The 14,107-nt window shown below is 45.6% G+C and overlaps 1 pseudogene across 1 annotated transcript; it reads right to left on the minus strand.

Moving 5' to 3' along the window:
- Positions 1-5,121: 5,121 nt before the first annotated feature.
- LOC308424178 (eukaryotic initiation factor 4A-I-like) lies at positions 5,122-6,296 on the minus strand (annotated as a pseudogene). Its single transcript has one exon. The product of its transcript is annotated as a eukaryotic initiation factor 4A-I-like (transcript).
- Between the last annotated feature and the right edge of the window lie 7,811 nt (positions 6,297-14,107).

Consider the following 14,107-nt stretch of genomic DNA (forward strand, 5'->3'; position numbering starts at 1 on the left):
TATGTAGGTACCTGTGCTCACACATGCAAAACACCATACACAGAGTCACAGATGTACACATAATCAAAACTAAACTACGTGTTTTTGAGACAGGGTCTCACTTTGTAGCCCAGCTGACCCGGACCTCACTATGTAGATCAGACTGGCATTGAACTCACAGAGATCCACCTGCCGCCTCAGTCTCCTGAGGACTGGAATTAAAAGGCTTGCACCGCCACATTGGTACTAAAACAAACCTTGTTAATTTGTAAGATGTACACTTTTAGTAAACTAATCTCAAACCAGTGTACAGGCAAGCCCTGGCTGCCTCAACACCTCAATGCATTCCCAGTGAGACAAAAGCCTTTACACATCAAGTTGGGGAGACAAAAAGGGGGGAGTCATGATGACTGAGCATTCAAAAATAAGAAATTATCAAAGCAGACTTTTTAAATTGCAGTACATAATTTACACAGAAGCAGCGCTGTGGCCTCCCTGGCATGCACTCAGGGAGTGGGGGTAGCTCTTAGGAGGGACTTTCTGTAGCCATGTATTTCATGGATACTTGGAATGAAAACATAAATGAAATAAAATGATCCAGAAGCCAAGGTGTTGGTACAAACCCTCAAGCCATGAACCTAGGAGTCAGGAGGAAGGGTTCAAGATAACCTAGGCTACTTGAGATCCCTTTAAAAAAAAAAAAAAAAAAAAAAACAGTAAGCACCAGCTGCTCTTCCAGAGGTCGTGGGTCGTGAGTTCAATTCCCCAGTAACGACATGGTGGCTCACAATCAACTGTAGTGAATTCTGATGCCCTTTTCTGGCATGCAGGTTCCAAGCAGATAGAACACTCATACATTGATTAATTGATTGATTGATTGATTAATGTCATCTCTTCCCCTCTGAATCTCCATCTGAATTCCCACTGTATTTAGACATCTCTCCATCTGAATCTCACCTCCAAGGATGACATCAACCCTCCCATTCTTCACCTCTGGTGCCACTTTATAGAGGACAAAACAGAGACTTGGACCCTCAAGAAAAGGCTTAGCTGAACTGGAGCCACATCTGCCCTGGCTCTTTACACAGGTATCTCCTGTCCCAGGACACAGCCCATGAAAACACTAACAGAACTTCATTCAAGTGACTTCAGACATCGGTGATCTGGTCCCCTCCAGTCCTGGGGTTTACAGAGAAGTGTTGGGCAGCAACGTTTCTGTTTAGGAAGGGTTAGTTCTGTCCAGATTCAGAACCATGCTCTGAAGATATGAGTAGACCAGGAAGAGACAATGAAGGGAGAATGGCCCTAGGGAATGAAATTCGGGGATGGAGGCAGACAAAGATGGATCATATCTTTATTACGGGATTTGCAAGTACGGTTTGACTTTTAATACAATGTATAATATTTGATGGAAAATGAGAGTGGATTTAAACAAATTGAACAGTGGATCTTCTAAGATTGTGCATGGAACAGGAAGGAATATAGGGAAATGGTTGTCTCATAGGTTTGTGGCAAGGGTTACACAGAATAAGGCTGTTCATACATCTGCATTGGGCCAGACTCAATTATTTTGACAATTGTGTGTGTGTGTGTGCGCGCACACGTGTGAGATATTTTCTCTCTCATTCTCTTGCTCTCTCTCTCTCTCTCTCTGTCTGTCTCTGTCTCTCTCTGAGTGTGTGTGTGTCTCTCTCTGTGTGTGTTTTTGTGTCTTGTGGAACCTAGGATTTGAACTCAGGTTGTCAGGCTTGGCTGCAAGAACTTTTACCAGCGAAACCTTCTCAAACACCCCTGTTTTTGACTTTCAGGAGCAAAGTCTCACCATATAGTTCAAGTTTGTCTTGAACTCACAATCCTCCTGCCTCAGCCTCCTGAATTCCTATGATGTGCATGTATCACCAAGCACAGCTGGACATTTGGAAGGACCTGGGATTATTGAGATCTCACTCCTGAAGTCAATGAACAGGCATGCATTTATTTATTTGCACTACAGGGATCTGAAGCCAGAACCTCACACGCTGGAAAAGTGTCTGTCTCTGAGTTACATCTTCGTTATAGACATATATTGAGCCCTGTGTGCTAGAGCTGGTGCTGGCTACTGGCAATGCAGTGGTGAACTAAATATGCATGCTTTGGGTCTCCTTGGAGACCACATATAATGTCATAGGATAGTGCAGCTACTTGGGCAGACAAAGGTCTCTGAACAAGGACAAATACCCTTTTGCAGCTGTCTTGTTGGATACACTGGAATAAAGGAGATGTGATTTGGAATAGCTGATCAATGCCCTTGCTTGTACCAAGTGACCTCTCTCCATTAATCCCAGATATCTGGCCTAAAATATAGGGAATGGTGATGTAGCCTATGTTTAGCATGCTGGAGGCCCTAGGTTTCATCCCAGGACACACACACTCACATACACACAGACACACACACACACACACAGAATCTCATTATTTTCAGCAACCCCCAGACTGTCTGTGTCTACTAAACTGTCCAGTTTCTTCTTTTAAAATATTTTATTTTTATCACAGGGTGTGGTGGCACCCACCTTTAATCCCAGCACACAGGAGGCAGAGGCAGGCAGATCTTTGGAAGTTACAGGGCAACCTGGTCTATATAGTGAGTTACAGAACAGCCAGGGATATATAGAGAGATTCTGTCTCAAAACCACCACCACCAACAACAACAACGTTTTATTTTTAATTTTTTAATATTGTGACTCTGTGTGCCTATACATGCAGTACCAGCAGAAGCCAGAAGAGGGTGTCAGATCCCCTGGAGCTGGCATTACAGGAGGTTGTACCCAGTATTGAGAACTGTTTGGGTCCTCTGTAAGAGCAGTATGTGTTCTGCTGAGCCATTTCCAGCCCTCCTTCCCCTCAGTTAGTTTTTTGAAAGGTGCATCCGTGCGTCCTTCCCATACACTCTCTCCCTTTGCTAGCATTGGATTGGGTATTTCTGTCTGTGGTAAAGAGTGGCCCTCATTTTCCCTGCTCCCTAATGTCCCTGACGGTCTACAGTGCCCTGCCTTAGCATGGGTAGGATGTGACAAGCTTCTAGCCAATAGAATCTGGCGATGGTGAGAGATGTTAGAGACATAATTAGGTTCTTAAATCAGGTCAGTCCGAGTTAATTAAGATACAGATGATCCCGACTTAATAATAAAAAAAAAATTCTGGGAAGAGACTAAGAAAGCGAGTCTCTGGTGGGTTTAGGAAATAAGATTCTCAATGAGGTGTGGCGGCTCATCCCTGCAAGACCAGCACTTGCCTGTGTCTCCACACAGCATAAACTGGACGCAATGGTACAGGCCTTAACCCCAGCACTTGGAAGATGGAGGAAGGAGGCTCAGACATTTGAGGTCCATTAGGCAGGCAGGTGAGATGGCCCATTTCTTTAGTCTCAGAATTCAGGAGGATTCAGGTAGGAGAATCTCTGGAGTTTGGGGCCAGCCTGCTTTACACAGAAAGTCCCAGGCCAGCCAGGGCTATATAATGAAACTGTCTTAAAACGAAACAAAAACAAACAAAAAACAACAACAAATTAGAAGTTTAATGTTTTTAAGCTAGAGGCCCGGGGGAGGGGTGTGTGTGAGGGAGGAAAGGTGGAAAAGGACAGGAGTGAGGGAGTGAGGCAGGGTGGGAAGGAAGCCTGCAGCCTAGTAAACATCTTGACTGCAAGCTTGTGAAGTCCTCAGCAGGGGCCCAGCTCAGTGTGCCTGACCCGTGCAGCTGCACTACAGTAAGTACCCAGCATCTCAAGCTGCAGAGTTATGGTACTTGGTTACACAATACTAGAAGAACAGCCATATTTGCTAGCATCGTCAGTAAACACACAGGCCTGGAGTTTTCAGACAAGTTATGGTATGATGTTGGCCTGGCCGGTTCTCCTGGACTTCACTATCATCCTGCATTCTATTTTGTCTCGTGTAGCCCAGTCTGGGCTCAAAAAAAGCAGAGGGTGTAGCAGAGGATGGCCTTGAATGTCCCTCATCCTCCTGCTTCTACCTCTGAAGTGCTGAGATTATGAAAATACTTCTACTATGCCTAGCTTTTTTTTTAAATTTACTTTCATTTTATGTATGTGAATGTTTTGCCTTCATGTATATATGTATGTATGTGTACCGTGTGTGTAGTACCAAAAGAAGCCAGAAGAGGGCATCTGATCCCACGGAATACAAGTCAAGGACAATGTGTGTATGCTGGGAACCAGACCCAGGACCTTTACAAGAACAGCAAATGTTCTTAACCACTGAGTCATCTTTTTACCCCTTGCCCTGTTATTTTGTTTTTGTTTTTTAAGATTTATTTATTGTCTGTATCTGAGTACACTGTAACTGTCCTCAGACACACCAGAAGAGAATATTAGGTCCCATTACCGATGGTTGTGAGTCACCATGGGGTTGCTGGGAATTGAACTCAGGATCTCTAGAAGAGCAGTCAGTGCTCCTAACCACTGAGCCATCTCTCCAGCCTGCCCTGTTATTTTTAGAGGGTGTATTGCTTTTCGAGTGTGTATGTGTGTTTGTATGAATGTGTGCCACAGTTCAGTGCCTACAGTGGCCAGAAGAGGCTGCAGCTGAAGTTAGTAGTGTGAGAAACCTGCTGTAGACGCTGGAATTGATCTTTGGTCCTATGGAAGAGCACCATGGGCTGTTAACCTCTGAGCTGTCTCTGTAGCCCCAGTCTCAGTATTTGAATACAGACTATCTCCCAACGCATTAACTCTCAAATCACTTGTACATTATTTGCTGTTGTTAGATTCATCTGTTACACTGAACTTAGACATTTGAATTGCCAGTCTTAAGATTTAAATTGCATTCTTTTTTTTCCCCTTTTCATTGCTAGGGATGAAATGTCACCTCCCTTTGTAGGGTTTTTTTTTTTTTTTTTTTTTTTGGCCTCAAAAAGTGACATTTATTCAGAGAGAGAGAGAGAGAGAGAGAGAGAGAGAGAGAGAGAGAGAGAGAGAGACAGAGAGAGAGACAGAGAGACAGAGAGAGAGAGAGAGAAGAAACCAAACCAAAACAAAACACTGAAACAAAAACAAGACTTGGCTCCCTTCCCTCCCCCCTCTAGCTCTTCCTTGGCCCCCACCCCAGGACTGAACCCTGGGCTAGGGCAAGGTAGCAGGACAGCCCCTCAAATAAGGTCAGCAACGTTGAGGGGCATCTCTTCAATGGAGGTGTTGTAGAAAGTCTTAATGTCTCGAGGAATCCTCTTTTCCTCTGTCACCATGTAAATAGCCACACCCTGCCGGCAAACCGACCACCTCGCCTGATTCTGTGGATGTAGTTTCCCTGTTGGTGGGAAGGTTCTGATCAATGACTAAGGAGACTTCTGCACATCAGTGCCTCTGGCCAACAGGTCAGTGGTAATTAATACTCTGCTAGAGCCAGACCGGAACTCCCTCATGATCACATCTCGTTCCTTTTGGTCCATATCTCCATGCATGGTGGAAACAGTGAAGCCCCGGGCATGCATCTTCTCAGTGAGCCAGTCCATCTTCCGTCTGGTATTGATAAAGATTACTGCCTGGGTGCTGGTCAGAGTTTCATACAAGTCACACAATGAGCCAGGCTTCCACTCCTCTCGTTCCACAGTGATGTAGAATTGGCGGATACCCTCCATGGTCAACTCTTCCTTCTTGACAAGGATCCGAATTGGGTCTCTCATGAACTTCTTGGTCACCTCAAGGACATCAGAAGGCATTGTAGCAGAAAACAAAACTACCTGTGTTTTACTGTTGAGCTTTTGGAATATATCGTAGATCTGATCCTTGAACCCACGGCTTAACATTTCAATTGCTTCATCCAGTACGAACATCTTGATGTATTTGGGGGACAGGTATCTCCAGTTAAGCATATCAAACACCCGGCCAGGGGTGCCCACGATGATGTGGGGAGCTTCCATTTGCAGTTTCTGCACCTCAGCATGCACGAATCTCCTAATGCCATAACCACCTTTTGTATCTGCTGAGCCAATTCCCGAGTGGATGCCAGAACCAAAGCCTGAGTGGCCTTTAGATCTAATTCAATCTGCTGCAGAATTGATATGGCAAATGTAGCTGTTTTTCCAGTCCCAGACTGGGCTTGAGCAATCACATCATAACTCTTGATACAAGGAAGAATATCTCGCTGCTGGATGGCAGAGGGCTTCTCAAAGCCATAGGCATAAATACCACGGAGGAGGGATTCTGAAAGATACATGTCATCGAAGCTGTCCACAATCTCATTCCAGTTACTCTAGATGACGCCTTCCGGCTCCATCCCATAGGGGCCATTGTCTCTGGATCGAGAATCCTGACTCGCAGACATGATCCTTAGAATCTAGCTTTTTTTTGGGGGGGGGGCGACCCTAAGGAAGCTTTCTTGCATGTGATTTGTTGACTGATTGCCACTCGACCACCATCCCAGTACAGCATCTTGCTGCTCAACATAGATGTACTCAGTTCTTTTAACATCTTTCTTCTGCCTGAGCTGGTGTCGGCTGGGTTTCCTGTTACATCAACTGAAAACTGCTCACAGATAGAGTTAAGATGCCACCCTTCACCGTGACAGCTGCAGTAGCTCAGTCCAGCTTAATTAAAACATCCAAAGAGGGCTGGAGAGATGGCTCAGCAGTTCAGAGCACTGACTGCTCTTCACAAAGGTCCCAAGTTCAATTCCCAGCAACCACATGTGCTCCCAGCCATCTGTAATGGGATCTGATGCCCTCTTCTGGTGTGTCTGAAGACAGCTACAGTGTACCCACACACAAACAATAGATAAAGCTTTTTAAAAATTCCAAAAATGTGGGACATAGCTCACAAAGCCACTCCTCCTCTCTTCAAATATATTTATTTTTATTTCATGTTCATAACCATTCTGCCTACATGTATATATGCATAACGCATGTGTGCCTCGTGCCCTCAGAGGTCAGAAGACTATATCAGATCTCTTGATACAGAAGTTACAAATGATTATGAACTGCATAAAATAGTTACCATTATCTGAGGTGATAAAAACTAAACTCTGGTCCTCTGCAAGAGCCGCCATTATAGGACTGGGGAGATGGCTCGGTGGTTAAGAACACTGACTGCTCTTCCAGAGGTTCTGAGTTCAATTCTCAGCAGCCATATGGTGGCTCATAACCATCTGTAATGGGATCTGATGCCCTCTTCTGGTGTGTCTGAAGACAGCTACAGTGTACTCATATATAATAAATAAATAAATCTTTTTTTCTTTTTTAAAGGAGCAGCCATTGCTCTAAGCCATGGAGCCACCTCTCCAGCCTTTGGGTTTGTTTGTTTTGAAGAGAGGTTTCACTATGTACCAGGTTGGCCTTGAACACATAATTCTCCCGTTTCAGCCTCCAGCATGATGGAATTACAGGTGTTTGCCACCACTCCTGACAATGCATCTCATTGCAGATGGGAAGTTATTGTCTTAGACCCTTAATTCAGCAGGTGCCCGGATGGAGACGATTAGCCAATCATAACCCTTATTGATCTTGGGAATTGTAGAGAAGTCGCCTTCTCTGAGTGAGGATTAGAGCAAGAATAACCAAATAAACCCAGGCTGTGTCAGCATCGTGAGGCAGAACAGGAGAGGCGTGGGATATCTATTCTTTCACTTGTTTATCTTTGCCATAACAGAGAAACTTTATTTAGAGTGTTCTGATAATTTAGGTTAGAAAGGAATGCACTGTTCTGATTGACAGGAGCACAAAAGAGGAGGTATTCAAGAACCTAAATCTATTCTCGTTTAATATACACGTGTAGTGATTTGAATTAAAATAGTCCCCATAGGCTCATAAGACATGGCTCCATTAGAGGAGGCGGCCTTGCTGGAATTGGTGTGGCCTTGCTGGAATTGGTGTGGCTTTGTTGGAGTGGGTGTGGCTTTGTTGGAGTGGGTGTGGCCTTAGAGGAAGTGTGTCACTGGGGGTGGACTTTGAGGTTTCAGATACTCAAACCAGGCCCAGTGTCACTCTCTTCCTGCTGTCTGAGAATCTGAATGTAGAACTGTAAGCTCCTTCTCCAGCACCATGTCTGCCTGTGTGCTGTCATGCTTCCCACTATGAAGATAATGAACTAGACCTCTGAACTATTAGCCAGCCCCAATTAAATGTTTCCTTGTGAGAGTTGCTGTGGTCATAGTGTCTCTTCACAGAACCAGAAACCCTAACTTAGACTGTATGTATGTATGTATGTATGTATGTATGTATGTATATATGATGGATGGATACATGTGTGAGTGGCAGCCTATGAATACCATGGTTTATGTGTGAAGGTCTTAGGACATCTAATAACAGCTCAGTCTCTCCTTCTACCAGTGAGTTCCAGCAATCAAATTCAAGTCATCAGGCTTAGCATCAAGTGCCTTTACTGGTTAAACCGTCTCATTGATCCAGGAATTACATTGTATTGATAGATATAGCACTGTTAAAAGGGATCACTATATAATGGAGTTTGAATAAACAAACAAACAGTCTATTAGATAAACACATTTGGTGCATGCTGTTCTTTGTACTAGGGGCCAGCAAGGGATTTGGGAGTTTGAGGCTAATAGAATCTGATAATATCAAATCCTATGATCCTCCAGACCCTCCCTCACTGCCACACAGCTGCTTTCATATCACAGAGTGGCTCCCTGAGGAAATCCTGCTGTAGGGATGTGTACCAGAGCCATAGTGACTCAATTCTGACCCTCTGGGCAGACCTCACTTCTCACCAAAAATGAATGTACTGTTCCTAATCTCAGCAGTATCGATGCTGAGCTAGTGTGGCCACCTCCAAGATTCCAGTGTACGGATTCCTTCTTAACACTGCCATGTCAAGTTCATAAGGCTGGACCACGATGACTTCAGCCAGGTCAATGTCATTTCCGATACCACCTGGTAGCCGCCCAGGTGAGTCCTTATGACACCCACCTCTCCAAGGTCATCTCTTTCACAGACTTCTTTGCTTTCTGACCACTCTTCTCAAGCAGATGTGTCTTTATCCTCCATTGTCTTTTTTTTAAAAAAGATTTATTTATTTTATTAATATGGGTACACTGTAGCTATTTTCATACACACCAGAAGAGGGCATCGGATCACATTACAGATGGTTGTGAGCCACCATGTGGTTTCTGGGAATTGAACTCAGGGCCTTTGGAAGAGCAGTCAGTCCTCTTAACTGCTGAACCATCTTTCCAGCCCCCTCCACTGTCTTTTCTTCTACACCTCTTTACCTAATTCTTTCTTCCTATCCCACCATGTAACCCTCCTTTATCCTTTTTTCATTCTCTCCTATTTTGACTTTAATTAAGAGTGGAGTTGGGCTGGAGAGATAGTTCCTTAGTTAAGAGCACTAACCACTCTTTCAGAGGTTGTGAGTTCAATTCCCAGCAACCTCATGGTGGCTCACAACCATCTGTAATGAGATCTGTTGCCCTCTTCTGGTGTGTCTGAAGACACAATGTAGTTACATAAGTAAATCTTTTTTTTTTTTTTTTTTTTAAGAGTGGAGTTGAAGAACACTCTAACAGAGTCTATGTGTCAAGTACTATGTTGGGCCATATACTAATCTTAGCTCCAAAGCTGAGAATAATAGTACACATTTGTACCTTCAGCACTTGAAAGATACAGACAAGAGTTTGGGGTTGTCCTCACCTACATAGGAAGTTGGAGGCTAGCCTGATCTACATGAGACGCCGTTGAAAGGGTTTGTTTATTTGTGTGTTTAAAACTCCATTTTATTTTTAATTTCTAATCAATTACCCCAGAAAATAACCCATTTGGGCATGCTGACGCCTTTTTAAAGCCAGTGATGGAGATGTGAAACAGGCAAGGGAAACAACAAATAAAGTCCCTTGTGGAATAAAGCTCTGCACTGCTCTGTGGCCCCACATCCTTCCAGAGAGTAGAACTTGCTCCTGCATTTCCTTGTGGACTGTTAGTTTTCTCTGTGGAGGAGATGGACTTCTCTGTCCACTGAGATACACCCTACTCCTGTGAAACCAGGCTTCTCACATTTAGAAATCTTTTCAGAAATGTGTAGATTGATGTTATAATATAGTTGGCTTTCCACCCTGGAAGATCACTTGAAATGATCTTTAGTGTTGACTGGGTCACACAGGTTTCCCACTGTGTGTGGCCTTAGAAGACAGTAATATAGAGGAAGCCTTACTCCCTCCCATCACACTTCAAGAGGGAGCTTGAGAGAAATAGAAGAGAAAACAGTTGTTTCCAGGGCCCCTCGTTGCTTACTCCAGGAAATGAAGGTTGCTTAGATCCTAAAGACGCCGGTCACAGATTCTTGGTTATAGGCAGGAAGGATAGGAAAGTCACTTCTGTTCTGAGTATGAAGATGCAGCTAAAGCTGTAGTATCCAGACTGGGAGGTCCAGAACCATGGACAGAAACCTAGACAAGGAGCTCCTGGAGCCTGAGGGTTCAGCCCCATGACCAACCCCCTCATCCCCACCCCTTTGGCCCCCTTCCCCCTCTCAGAGCTATTTTAGAAAAGGACCTGACCTAGGCTGTAGGCTCCTAACACCCGAAGGCTATAATAATGGTTTGATTAATAGGGGTATCATCCTGAGGCATGATGGGAGGAGCGTAGCTTCCTCTGTGCTGCTGTCTTCTAAAGCCACACACAGCATGAAAATTGTTTGTCTTCTAAAGCCACACACAGCATGAAAATTGTTTGTCTTCTAAAGCCACACACAGCACTAAAATTGTAAGGACCGTGAGAACCGATTCAATACCAAAAATAATTTCAACTGGTCTGCTAGGATGCAGATCCAACTTTACTATAACATCCATCTATGCAAATGTCGCTTTTATCCTTCTGTTTTAATTGTCATCTCAGAGGCTTACTGCTGAGTTAGCTCACCCTTTCCAGTTTTTTTTGTTTTGTTTTGGTTTTTTTTGTCTGTTTGTTTGTTTGTTTTGGAGACAAGGTCTCTCTGTATAGCTCTGGCTGTCTTAGAACTCACAACATAGACCAGGCTACCTCTGCCTCCCAAGTGCTGGGAATAAAGGCATGTGCCACAGTGCCTGGCTGTCTTCCAGTTCTTTCTGAACTCTGACTGGCTGGTTCAACTCAACTGTTCTGGCCCAAACTCCTCTCCAATTGTCTGATTCAAACTGGCTTCTCTCAGCTTCTGACTGGATTGCTCTGCCTGACCTCAAATCAACTCTAGCAATTTGTTCTAATCTTCTGCTCCTTTGCATTTTCTGGCTCATTCTGTCTTCACCTGTGTCTAGCTTGTTCTCTCTTCAACCTGTCTCTGTAAAACTCTCCCAGGAAAACTGCCTTCTCTGACTGAACCAAATTCAAGTGACCTCTACTCACTGAACTACCCTCTCTTTCCTATGAGAGTTGGGCGTATCTTCTCTCTGACTCCGACTCATTCTCCCAGGTCTTATTCTGATTTGTCACTTTGCCCTAAACTAGACATCGCTTTCAAACATGATTGCTTTCTCCTACAAACTAACCTTAATTACATTGTTTGGAATTAAAGATGGGTACTACGGTGTGTCTGTATTTCAGCCAGAGTAGCCATGTTACTGTATTAAAAATTTCTCTACACTTCTATACATTACTAAAAGGATTTTAGTAAATGGGGAAAGTCTGGCTTCACAGGGAGTATCCCACTGAACAGAGAAAGTCATCTTCCTGGAGAAAACTAACACTGCACAAGGAAGCTCAGGACCAAGCCCTGCTCTCTAGAAGAACATGGGGGGTGAGGAGCAGTAAGGAGCTCTGAAGAATTTCTTCACAAGCCTCCTGGAAGAGTGGGGTCCACCTTGGAAAAATTCCTATTAAGATCTGGCTGATTTGCATAAATGTTCAAACATGATGACTTCTTTGCTCTGGTTTTATTATATGTAAATGAACTGCTCACAGGAAGGGTGAAAAGGATTAGTTCACTCTTCTTTTTCCCTGCCCCCTTCCTAGGGTTTCTGTCCGGCAACTTCTTCCCTGGGGGTGCCACAGAATCTCCAAAGAGCCAGAGGTGACTTGTGGGCATCCCAAGTAGTTAATCTCATTCATCTGTTCAGCTTCGGAAAGATTCCTGTGTGGCTCAGAGAGAGCCATTGTTTTGGTTTTGTACCCAGGGTCAAAAGCTTCTGGCTGAGGTCTCTGTAACTCAGGTAAGAAGCCATGCCTGGTTGGTTCCTTGCTGACTTCCAAAGGTATAGGATCTGGCCTTAAAGAAAGGGGGCGAGCAGTGGTGGAGTGAGGACTCATTTTGAAATGAAAGAAGTCCTGGGTCTCTAAGCAGCTTCTAAAAATACCATCTCCCAGCTCTGGGGGGAGGGGGAGGGGAAACTGATCGTGAGGAGAATGAAAATAGGAGAAAGGTGGGAAATACAAGAATCTTTCTTCAGGTAGGTCTTATTTCAGAGACTCTGCCTGTTCTTAGGAACTAGACAGGCCACACCTCCTTTTGCTTCCTCAGAAGGCTTTAGTCTCCCAATGTTTCAACCCAGTCCTTCCTGATGCTTTCTTCCCAGAGGCAAAGAAAACCAATTCCTCCATCCACTCTCTTTTATTACTGTCCAACAACTGTATCTGCAGTAAGTTCTTTTGCATACACACACACACACACACACACACACAGAGAGAGAGAGAGAGAGAGAGAGAGAGAGAGAGAGAGAGAAGGAGGGAGGGAGAACGAAAGCACAAAAGTGGCTTGTGAATGACCAATAATCTATGATGACATGAATTCCTTTTATATTCGGTGCCCAGAGGTGTGGGATGTGGCAGAGACAAGTGACTAGCCCAGGTACCCTCGGCCCTGAGCATGGTACCCAGTAAGTGTTAGCTGGAGGGATGAGGAGTACACGTCTAAGCAAAATGTACAGGTGCTGGACCCAACAGTGCATGTGCTGTTCACACTCCAAGCTTTTCTGGCTGTTGTAGCACCTAAAGGGAGAGTGGCTTCGCCCCGCCCCCACCCCGTGAAAAGCCACAAGGTGGATGGAACTTCCTCCCATCAAGTTTAGCTCATATGGTGGAGCTCAGCTGCTTCCTTCGTTCTAGAGGTCCCTAACCCTCTCCACCCCACCAAATGGTTAAACCTTCAACTCGCAATAAGTGACCTTCATTAAATAGAGGTCGTGTCCCACGTTTCCTTGCGGCTTCGTCAGCTCCAGCTGAACTCTTCGAAGACTGCTCCGCCTCTTTCACAGGGACCTCAGATTCCAGGTGCTGCATTTCTCGTCATTCTCCTGGGGTGCTCCAGAGGAGAACCCCAGCCTGAACATACTGTGGGCAGAGGTTGTGGGGGGATGCTGCTTGTGTGTCTGGAATGCAGAAGCAAGAACCGGGGAAGTGGATTGTTGGTGCAAAATCGGCTACTTCCCGCATCTCAGCGTCCACATGGTTTCCCAGTCTGGGAAGCGGTGCTGGTAGGGTGGGATCCTGTCTCTGATTTGACTCTTTCCTCAAGCAGCTTCTGGAATCGGCCAGTGTGTGTGTGTGTGTGTGTGTGTGTGAGAGAGAGAGAGAGAGAGAGAGAGAGAGAGAGAGAGAGAGAGAGAGAGATGAGGGCAGGGCGGGAGAAAAAAGAGGAGGGATCGAACCATGCAACACTGGGAGCCGTAGATACAAGAGGCCAAGGGATGGGAGACATCAGAGCTCCCTAGAGCCTGAGGTCAGAATATCAGGCTCGGAAACCCCCTGCAAGTTCTGGGAACAAGGGTGCTCCCAAAGCTAGCTAAGAGGCTGCAAGTGTCACCGCTTCCCCGCGGACCGCCCCTCCGTAAGCCACGCCCACAGCGCCTACTTCTCAGGATTTAGAGAGCTAAGGTTTAAGGGTCTCTAGTCCACCGACGCCAGCTTGTCTCGCCCTCCAGCAACCCTGCTAACGCTCAAAGCCGCCCTACCCCCACGGTTTGGAGATCTGCGGGACCCCTTGGTTTCCCCCTCCAGCTGGGCGTTCCGCCCCTGGCCTATGAAACTCCACCTCCTCATCCTCTGCTGACCCGGATTGGTGGACCTCCCGCGGCGATGCGTAGCGATTGGTCCCCATGGATGATGGTGACCAGCGAGACTCCGCCCCAGCCGGCGCTGGGGTCTGGGGGCACTGCTCAGCGGTGCTGGGCTGGCGAGGCTGAAGCCGCCGCCGCACTGACAGCTCCGTCTGTGGACC

Source organism: Micromys minutus, assembly GCF_963924665.1.
Source record: "Micromys minutus genome assembly, chromosome: 9".
Lineage (NCBI taxonomy): Eukaryota > Metazoa > Chordata > Mammalia > Rodentia > Muridae > Micromys > Micromys minutus.